This window comes from Solanum stenotomum, chromosome 9 (assembly GCF_019186545.1).
Source record: "Solanum stenotomum isolate F172 chromosome 9, ASM1918654v1, whole genome shotgun sequence".
Taxonomy (NCBI): domain Eukaryota; kingdom Viridiplantae; phylum Streptophyta; class Magnoliopsida; order Solanales; family Solanaceae; genus Solanum; species Solanum stenotomum.
Genome location: NC_064290.1, coordinates 15,932,167 through 15,941,714, shown reverse-complemented (window position 1 = coordinate 15,941,714; position 9,548 = coordinate 15,932,167). Strand labels below are relative to the sequence as shown.

The 9,548-nt window shown below is 36.6% G+C and overlaps 1 long non-coding RNA gene across 1 annotated transcript in view; it reads left to right on the top strand.

Annotated features, from left to right (window-relative positions):
• Positions 1 to 2,071, top strand: part of LOC125876822 (uncharacterized) — a 7,367-nt gene extending 5,296 nt beyond the window's left edge. Inside the window, exon 3 of the long non-coding RNA XR_007447543.1 lies at positions 1,892 to 2,071. This is a non-coding gene — a long non-coding RNA (uncharacterized LOC125876822). The remainder of the gene's footprint in view (positions 1 to 1,891) is intronic.
• Positions 2,072 to 9,548: the final 7,477 nt, after the last annotated feature.

The following is a 9,548-nucleotide window of genomic DNA, read 5'->3' as shown; positions in this document are numbered from 1 at the left end:
ATTTGGATTAAGCCTTATGTTATGATAACTTTGTTTGATATATTTGTTCGACATTGTGACATTATTTTGTACTACTTTGATTTAATCTTTATATTTAATTGATATAGATGGTAGATAAAGACAAGGGTAAATAAAAAAAATCCGCTAATCCAAAAAAGAAATTTAAGGCCAATGCTATGAGAAGGCCCACTGGGGTCGTGATATCTGATGAGCCCTCTCGAGTTAATATTTCAAAAAGAGCCTCAGTTTCAACTACTCACTCGACACACCAGTCACATAATGCCTCTACTCATGTGGCTCCACAATCTGGTTATACTATATCTACACCCACTGTGGTACCTAGTTCGGGTTACCAAACATTACGGGGCTATTCACATCTTGGTCGTGGGTCTACCATACCATCAGCTAGTGCTAGTTAGTGCATAGTTTGAATACTAGTAGTGGATCAGTTAGACTTTCCAATATGCATCTTTAATCCAATGGCTCAGAGCCTAATACTCCCACCACCCAGCACTCAGATGCACATGGTCCTCAGCCAGGCGATAGAGACAATTTTTGGAGACTCGTCATCGAGCCATTAGGATACAAGTATGATTTAATTATGTTTCATCTTTCATTTATCTATTTATATTTTAATTGATTGATTATTTTTTGTTTACTCTACTTTGTCAATGAACCAGTATTTCAGCTTACGTCCGGATGTGGGTATGGCAAAGATTGTTTTAAAGTGCATCGGAACTCACTATAATGGTGTGTATCCGAATTGGAGTTCGATTCCACTTAACACCCAAGGGCAGATGTTCAATGAATTTAAGGTAAGAATATATATAAATTAAATTCACATCATATACATTTAAATTCTCTAGTCATTTGAACAATAAATATTTAGTTATTTTTTATTACAAAAATATTATGTATGGGCTCCCGAACACGAGGATGACATTCAAGTGAACTTCAAGCTTAAAGCTTCAAAATTGCTTTCTAGCACATTTTGTGACTGTCGAAGAGAAAACAGAATTCCTAAGTTTATGTTACCGGATCGATGGGCTCTGTTACTGAAACATTGGAGTACTGATGAAAAATTTAAAAAGAGGAGTGAGATTGGGAAGATGGCTCGCGCATTAGAAAAGGGAGGCTCTTTGCACACTGGTGGAGCTATTAGCCAGGTTACTAGGAAGGAAAGAATGGTATACTTTCTTAATTTAGTAAAATAATTTTTTTCTTTTTTGATTAGTACTTTTTGGAGATTAATGAGATCAAATTATATATATGTTATTTGCAGGAAAAAGAGTTGGGTAGGCCGATAGCTGTACCAGAGATGTTCAAGGTTACTCACATCAAGAAGAGTACGAACCCCACAGAAGAAGAAAGATGGATTGAGCCACGTGCTCAAGAAACATATGTAAGAACTCCATTCAAACTAATCTTTTTTCCTTTTCCTTGTATATATTACATTCTTATTCGTAGAGTTCTTTGTTTAAATTACAGGATAGATATATACGAATATCTCAGGAATATCGTAGTACTCTACCTCTTGAAATTCAGGACAGACCATTTACACAAGAAGAAAATGAGAATCTTTGGAGACAGAGTGTTGGTGAACCGATTAGAGGTTCAGTCTACGGCTATCCAGAAAAGGCATATCAGAAGAAGAAGTCTAGGTATTGTGGTTCATCATCCTCAAGCTTTGATGGCGGGGATAGAGAGACAATACATGCAATGGAGAGTAAGATAGCTTATCTCAATGCCGAGCATGTTGTTGTAGCCGAAAGAGAGAAGAAGAGAGAAGAAAGAGAGAAGAAGAGAGAGGAGGAGATTGCGGCAACAAATGAGGTAGAGAACAAAAGGTATGCAGCGCTTCAAGCCCAACTAACTTTTCTTTTTGAATCAGGAAATATTCTTCCTCCATGTCCGGCCAGCAGCGATGGATCTGATCAGGAGGGTGATGAGAATGATAAGTCTGATAAGGAAAGTGAGGGTGAGGAGAATGGTAAGTCTGATAAGGAGAGTGAGGATGATGAGGAGTAGTTGTATATATTTGACATTTTAGACTTCTATATTTTTGGAATTGTTTAATTTGATTATATTTTAGTTTATTTTGAAGTTGGATGAAGTTTATTTTGAAATAGTTTAATGTATATGTTGAAAATATTGTGTTGTTTTGGTTGGATAAAGTTTATTTGGCTTTGGGTTGTTTTGGTTGGATGAAGTTTATTTGGCTTTGGGTTGTTTTGGTTGGATGAATTTTATTTGGCTTTGGGTTGTTTTGGTTGGATGAAGTTTATTTGACTTTGGGTTGTTTTGGTATAAATATGCAGGTGGGCAACTAAAAATTGCAGCAATTTACTGCCTCTTTTGTAGTAGAAAACCAACCTCCGGAGGTCGGAATTTCAAAAATAAAAAATAACAATACCAACCTCCGGAGGTCAGAATTCCAAAACTAAAAAATAAAAATACCGACCTCCGGAGGTCAGAATTTTAAAAATACAAAAATAAAAATACCGACCTCTGGAGGTCAGAATTTCAACATTACAAAAATAAAAATACCGACCTCAGGAGGTCAGAATCTCAAAATGCAAAAATAAAAATACCGACTTCCAGAGGTCAAAATTTTAAAAAATAAATATTCCGACATAAAATAAAAATTGACCACGAGAGGTCGGTATTGAATAGCGACCAAGCTTTTTCTGACCTAAGCTGGGATGTCGGTTTTAGGTCGGTCTTTCAGGGATTACCGACCTCCGGAGGTCAGTATTTGTAGGTAGGTATTCACTATTTTTTTAGTAGTGGATAGAGCCCAATCCAATTGTTGAGACCCTAGCTAGGGGTAAAGGTAGGGCCTACACTAGAGGTCTTGCTCATTGATTAGTACAAGCTACATGTCATAAGACGCAAGTTGAGATTGGTGATGACTAGGTTCTTCGCATGTTTAGAGCTTCTTTGTTTCTGGAGACTTTGTTAAGGATGCTAGGTGTATTAGAAATCCTTTCACAGGGTAGTGTGACACGTATGCCACCGGGTGCTCAGACGAGGGTAGGGGTGCAGACCCTAGATTAAAAGCAAACTTCGGATATTCATGTTCATGTGGGCCAACCATCAATAGTTCCTGCACAGGCTGTTGGTTCATAGATTATTCCCGAGGTTATTCTTACTATGACTGATCAACTGTGTTATTAGAGGTTTCGAAATACGAAACCACCCAGTTTTAGGGTGGTAATAGTGATGATGATTATGAGTTTTTGACTTTGTTTCATGAAATTCTTGAGGAAATGGGTATGGTGAATGCTTGTGGTGTTTGGTTTTTTGCACTCCAGCTTCGTGGTCACACCAGAGAGTAGTGGAAGGCTTTTGAGTGGTCTAGACCAGTTCGATCTCAACTGAATAAGTAGCTTCTTCTCTAGTGCTTTCCATGACTACTTCATTCCTTGGAGTGTTAGAGAGAAGAGTCGTCTCGGATTTGAGAGCTTGACTAAGGGTATTCTGTTTGTGACCTAGTATAAGGCCTATTTCTGTGAGCTTTGTAGGCTTGCTACGACTATTATTCCGAATGAGGCAGAGAGAATTTGTAAGTTTGTGAGAGGGTTGAATTTCTCCGACAGATCCTATTTGTTTAGGGCAGCTAAAGAAGGAGCTTCCTTCCAGTACATCGTGAGCACCGTTAAAGAGGTGGAGTTTATCGTATTAGAGAAGTTTAGGGAGGCCAAGAGGGCCCTTCTTCTAGTCCGTTTTCTAGTACCTCATCTGGAGGTTGAGGTTTGCATAAAGGTAATAGTTCCTTTCAGCATCGCAGAACATTCCATGCTTCAATGCCAGCAGCTGAGAGTGGGCAGTCAGCCCGATGATCTTATGGTTATGGATGAGGTGGCCATGGTAGTTCGTTGAGCTCGCATAAGCACTTATCTTTGTTGAGATATTCATTTACATAATGGGATTCAGGTCATATGATGCAAAAATTTTCCTTAAAGACTCAATTAGGACCTCACCATTTTTATTCAATTGCTCCAACTAAGGATTCATTGCCTCCAACCAAAGGTCGAGGTAGAGGTTAGACTAGTAGAGGTGGCAGGATTACTGGTTTGGGTACTCCAGCTCTACAGGGTGGAGGTAGATGTTCTACTTAAACTGTAGGCGACTGTGAGGGCCAGTGTTATGCTATTCCAGGGAGGCCTTAGACCGAGACTTCTAATTCTGTGATAATATGTATCATTCCATTTTTGCAATCGACATGCGTCTGTATTGTTTAATCTATGTTCTACTTTCTTATATATGTCGACTTATTTTTCTGTTAGGTTCCAATATGATGTTTGATTACATTTCTATACCTATACTGGTTTATACACTCGTGGATGAATCCTTAGTGGCGGATCGAGTGTATCGATCCTATCTTGTTTCTTTGTCTAAGTATGATACTTGGGTAGACTTGATCATTTTGGGGATGGTACACTTTGACATTATCTTGGGTATGGATTGGCTCACTCCACAACATGCAATTCTTGATTGTTATGCTAAGACTGTGACCTTATTGATGTTGGGTGTACCGAGAGTTGAGTGGAAATGTGCTAGTTGTTCTTACCCTAGCAAAGTTATCTTCCTCCTTAGAGCTCAGACATTGGTTGATTGAGGGTGTTTGTCCTACTTGGCTTTTATTTGAAATACAAGCGTTGAGCCATCTCCCATGTATTCTATGCCTGTGGTTCGAGAGTTTGTAGATGTGTATCCTACAGATCTTTCATGTGTTCCTTTAGATAAGGATATTGATTTTTCCATTGACTTGGATCCGGGCAGCAAGCCAATCTCTATTCGTCCTTATCGTATGGCTCTAACTGAGTTGAAGAATTTGAAGGACCAGTTACAAGATTTGTTGAGTTAAGGGTTTAGTCGCCCTAGTGTTTCTCCATGGGGTAGTCCTGTATTTTCTGTGAGGAAGAATGATGTATACATAAGGAAGTGTATTGATTATCGATAGTTAAACAAAGTGACTCTGAAGAACAAGTATTATCTTCCTCATATTGATGATTTGTTTGATCAGTCTTAGGGTGCATCTCTATTTTCTATGATTGATTCGAGATCCGGCTATCATCAACCGATGATTCGAGCATCAGATATCCCTAAGACACCTTCCAAGACTCATTATAGGCACTATGGGTTTTGTGTGATGTCTTTCGGTTTGTCTAACACCTATGCAGTTGATAAACGGGGTGTTTGACCTTATCTGAATTCCTTTGTGATAGTGTTCATTAGCAATATCTTTGTGTACTCCAAGATTGTGACTATTGAACTATGGATATTGAGCCTTGTGAGCCTTGTATTGTAGAATTGCTAGGTTGGGCTAATTTTTGTGCGGGTTGTAGTTTGAGGAGGTTCGGTTGGAGTGCAGGAGGTATTCATTTCTAGCTAGATGCCTTGTTTTCTAGTCGGCTTGTTGGGTACCGTGTTGTTGGAACTCACCCCTTGCTTCAACATTTATGTGGGTTCCGAGCTCAGACTCGTGTAATATTTTTCTTGTTCTCTTGATATTTGAGGCTCATTGAAGGACTTTGGAGGTAGCTTATTGTCATCCTAGCGGTCCCTCTTTTCATTTTTCCCAAAAGCTTTGTTCAATTTGAGAAACAAAGATTGAGACTTGTATTTATTTATTAAATTTCACACTTTATGCAATGTAGTGGCATGTACACGTGCAATGAGGTTTTGGCGTATTGTTTAGAATGAATAAGTTTTCTACTTTTTTCTTGTTCTTGCTTCATATTTTTGCATTTCTTTCTTTTTTTTGGGTTGAGGCTGACTTGTCTTTGTGGAAATAGATAAGTTCCATCACGTCCATTTTTGGATCGTGACAAGATGGTCGAATCGGAATTTTGAGAGTTCTGTTGGATTCAGGGGATGATTTTAGGCCCAGGTGAGGTGTTTTTTTTGACGTCCTGAGCTTGTGTTAGCCTTTTTAGGCGTTGAGATAGTTTCTTATGGTTTTCACGAATTTCAGGTCAAGAAAACCTCAGATGTGTTTTGACGATTTCAATAAGTCTGAAATGTCAAGTATAATTAATTTTCATATGTGATTTGTGTGCATGAGGTTTCAAACGAATATTGATGGTCCTTTCGATGTATTGTGTTTCACTATATTTGCTAGTTTGTGCAGGCCTCGCTTTTGTGAATATCTGTCGCTTAAATGACCCTCATAGAAGAGATGATTCATTCGCTTAAGTGAGCTTCACAAAAGCGAAGGGGTTGTGCTTTTGTGTTAGGTGCCATTTTGTGAGGTTCGTTTTTTCGAACCTGTGTTGCTTTTGCGAAATCTGAGAGGGTTTTTTAGTCTGCAAATTTTGTATTTAAGCCCCAGTTTCCTATTTTGAGCTTGGCAAACCCTTGGAGAGAGTTTTTGAAAGGATTTATTGTGCTATATCATTTGTGTATACTTGTGTGACCCTAAAACATAATTCCCTTTATTTATTTATGAATTCTAACTTCAGAATTTGGGATTTTGATTGGCAAATGGCAAAGATTTTTCAAGAACTCAAGTTCTAAATTAAAATGGAGATTGTGAAATGATATTTAAGTTATTTTTCAGAATTATTTTCACTAATGAGTGCCTAAGCCATTGAGTAATGTTTTCAAATAATGAACTTCAAATTCAAGCCTTTATTTTGGGATTGTGTTTTGAGTTGATTGACCCGTTTTTCAAAGTAATGATGTGTGTATTGTTGTTTCCGGAAATTTACTATGAACACTTGATTGTTTTATATTGTGTGGCTTTAAACATTGGTCGAAAGGGAAGACTCAGTTCTTGGAGTGATTAATTGATTGATTTAAGGCAAGTGATCTCCTAACCTTCTATTCTAGTAGAATTCATGTATTCATTGTTTGTTTGTTGGTAGTAGTGGGGATTAGGTAATGGGTTAATTTTCCACTTCATAAATCTTAATGAATAAAAAGGGGTTGGAATGAAAAGGCTATGCGATGATCATGATAATGTGAATTGTCTTATTGTGAACCTCATTGATTGATTGATGAAATGTTTGATAGTATGAATGTGGACTTATATTGCATGAACTGTTGTCTCTTCCATGTGGTGTGACATTTCTTGTGTGCATTGCTTATTGAGCACCGTGCTGAGACATGTGATGGTTATGATTCCGAGGTCATTTTCTGTAAGTATTATGGTGCTGAGGTTAGTTTCGACAAGTGTTTATTATGCCGAGGTCATTGTTGGCGTGTGTTTATGATGCCGAGGTGATTTTCGGAAAGTATTATGATGCCGAGGTTATTTCCGGCATGTGTTATAAAGTTGATGGGAAATGGTTCCGGGTAGCAGTTGGTATAAAGCCAATGGAAAATAGTATCAACTAGTGATTTGATATAAACCGATAGGAAATGCTTCTTACTAGTGATANGAGGTGATTTTCGGAAAGTATTATGATGCCAAGGTTATTTCTGGCATGTGTTATAAAGTTGATGGGAAATGGTTCCGGGTAGTAGTTGGTATAAAGCCAATGGAAAATAGTATCAACTAGTGATTTGATATAAACCGATAGGAAATGCTTCTTACTAGTGATATTGTGCCGATGTGAATTGCTTCCGGCGAGAGATTGATTATTATGATTTGATGTATTTTGATGCTTCTGTGTGACTTACTTGTTAGTTGTGATTAATGCACTTGCTATGTGATTGATTATTATGATTTGATGTATTTTGATGCTTCTGTGTGACTTACTTGTTAGTGTGATTAATGCACTTGTTATGTGTGAATAATCTACTTGAGACTTGAAATTGACTAACTTGATTCATGCTGGTTATTGGATTGTGACTATTGGACTGTGAATACTGAACCTTGTGAGTCGTGTATTGTAGAACTATTAGGTTAGGCTGATTTCTATGCAGGTTGTAGTTTTAATAGGTTTGGTTTGGATGAAAGGGGTCTTTGATTTCTAGCTAGTTGCTTTGTTTAGTAGGTTGCTTTTTGGATACAATGTTGTTGGTACTCACCTATTGCTTGTACTCTTGTGTAGGTTCCGAGCTCAATATTGCTTTATTGCTCTTCTTTTAACTTTCTGAGGCTTGTTGAGGGACTTGACATGTAGATGCTTGTCGTCTCGGTGGGCCCTCTTTTTCCTTTTCATTATGTTTTGTTCTATTTGAGAAACAGAGTCTGAAACTTGTAATTATTTCAATTCTACACTTTTGTATTAGAGACATGTGCACATGATAATCAGGTTTTGGGGTGTTAATACAATGAATAAAAGTTTGGCTTAACCCATCTGTAGCCACCTAAAGTTGACATCAATTTTCACTTGGACACCTTAAGTAGACCTTATTCATTTTAAACACCTTAAGTATGGGACCGTTGTGTCATATTGACATTTTTTTGACAACCAGCCAAATATATAAGATATGTGTATTACACTCGCCGATGACATGTCAATGTAGCGAATTAAATAATGACATGTGGCATATATATAAAAATAATTATTAAAAAGAATATATTATGAATTAAAACCTATTTTAAAACTATTTAATTAATTAATTACTTTAAAAATTACCTTTCAATAAAGAAGAAAAAAGAGAAAAAAAAAATCTACAACACATTTCTTTTTCTCCTCCACCATTTCCACATCTTCTCCTCATTCTCTAACCTCTAACCACAATTACCTTGATGCCTTCTTCTTCAAATTTGAAGATTATTATTACTACCATCTTTTTCTTCAAATCTACCTATTATAACCAATTTGGGACATAAGCAAATATCCATAATCCAACTAGCATACTATTACCATCTCTTCAATCCTTCAAATTCATCCTCTCTTTTTTTTCAATCACCTTTACAATTGGAACTGCTTGTTTGAAAGTTTCAAAGTACCCAAAAAAATTCTCCATGATAAAATCAGATCTATTTATGAATTTACTTGAAATGGGTTCATCAAAATAGAAAAAGTTAAAAGCTTTGAGAAGTAGAAAATTAGTATTTCAAAAATTGAATCTGAAAAAAAAAACTTAAATAGAGAGAGGTGAAAATAGACCAACGAACATTTGAAGGATTCGGTGAACTTTCCGACAATGGAACTATGAAAACAATTAGGTGAAGAAATTTGATACCATGAAGAAGATATATGCTCTAGACATATTTTGGTCCTTTCTTAAATTATTTTTGTTGATATATATTATCAATTTAAATTTCCACATCAAGAAATGATAAAGAGAGAAGAAAGTTGAATATACAATGGTGGCAAAGTGGTGGTATATGGTGGAGGAAGTGTGGGAAGTGTGGTACAAGTAGTCCTTAGTACATGGAATATACTAGTTGTGAGGGATAGGCATAAAACATAAATCATGATCATAAGGGAACATAATCAAAAACATGATAGTCATGGTAAAGCTAAACATAGTAAAATATTTAAAGAAAAATCATAATTATGAACATGTTCAATGCAGCTTGAAATCATAAAGGAAGCTTCATAAAAACATTTGAAAGTAACTTACTGTATTTTATGGGATATATACTGTTAACTGACATAGACCACGTGAGCTATAACGTGAAATCCAGTGTCTTGCTCCCA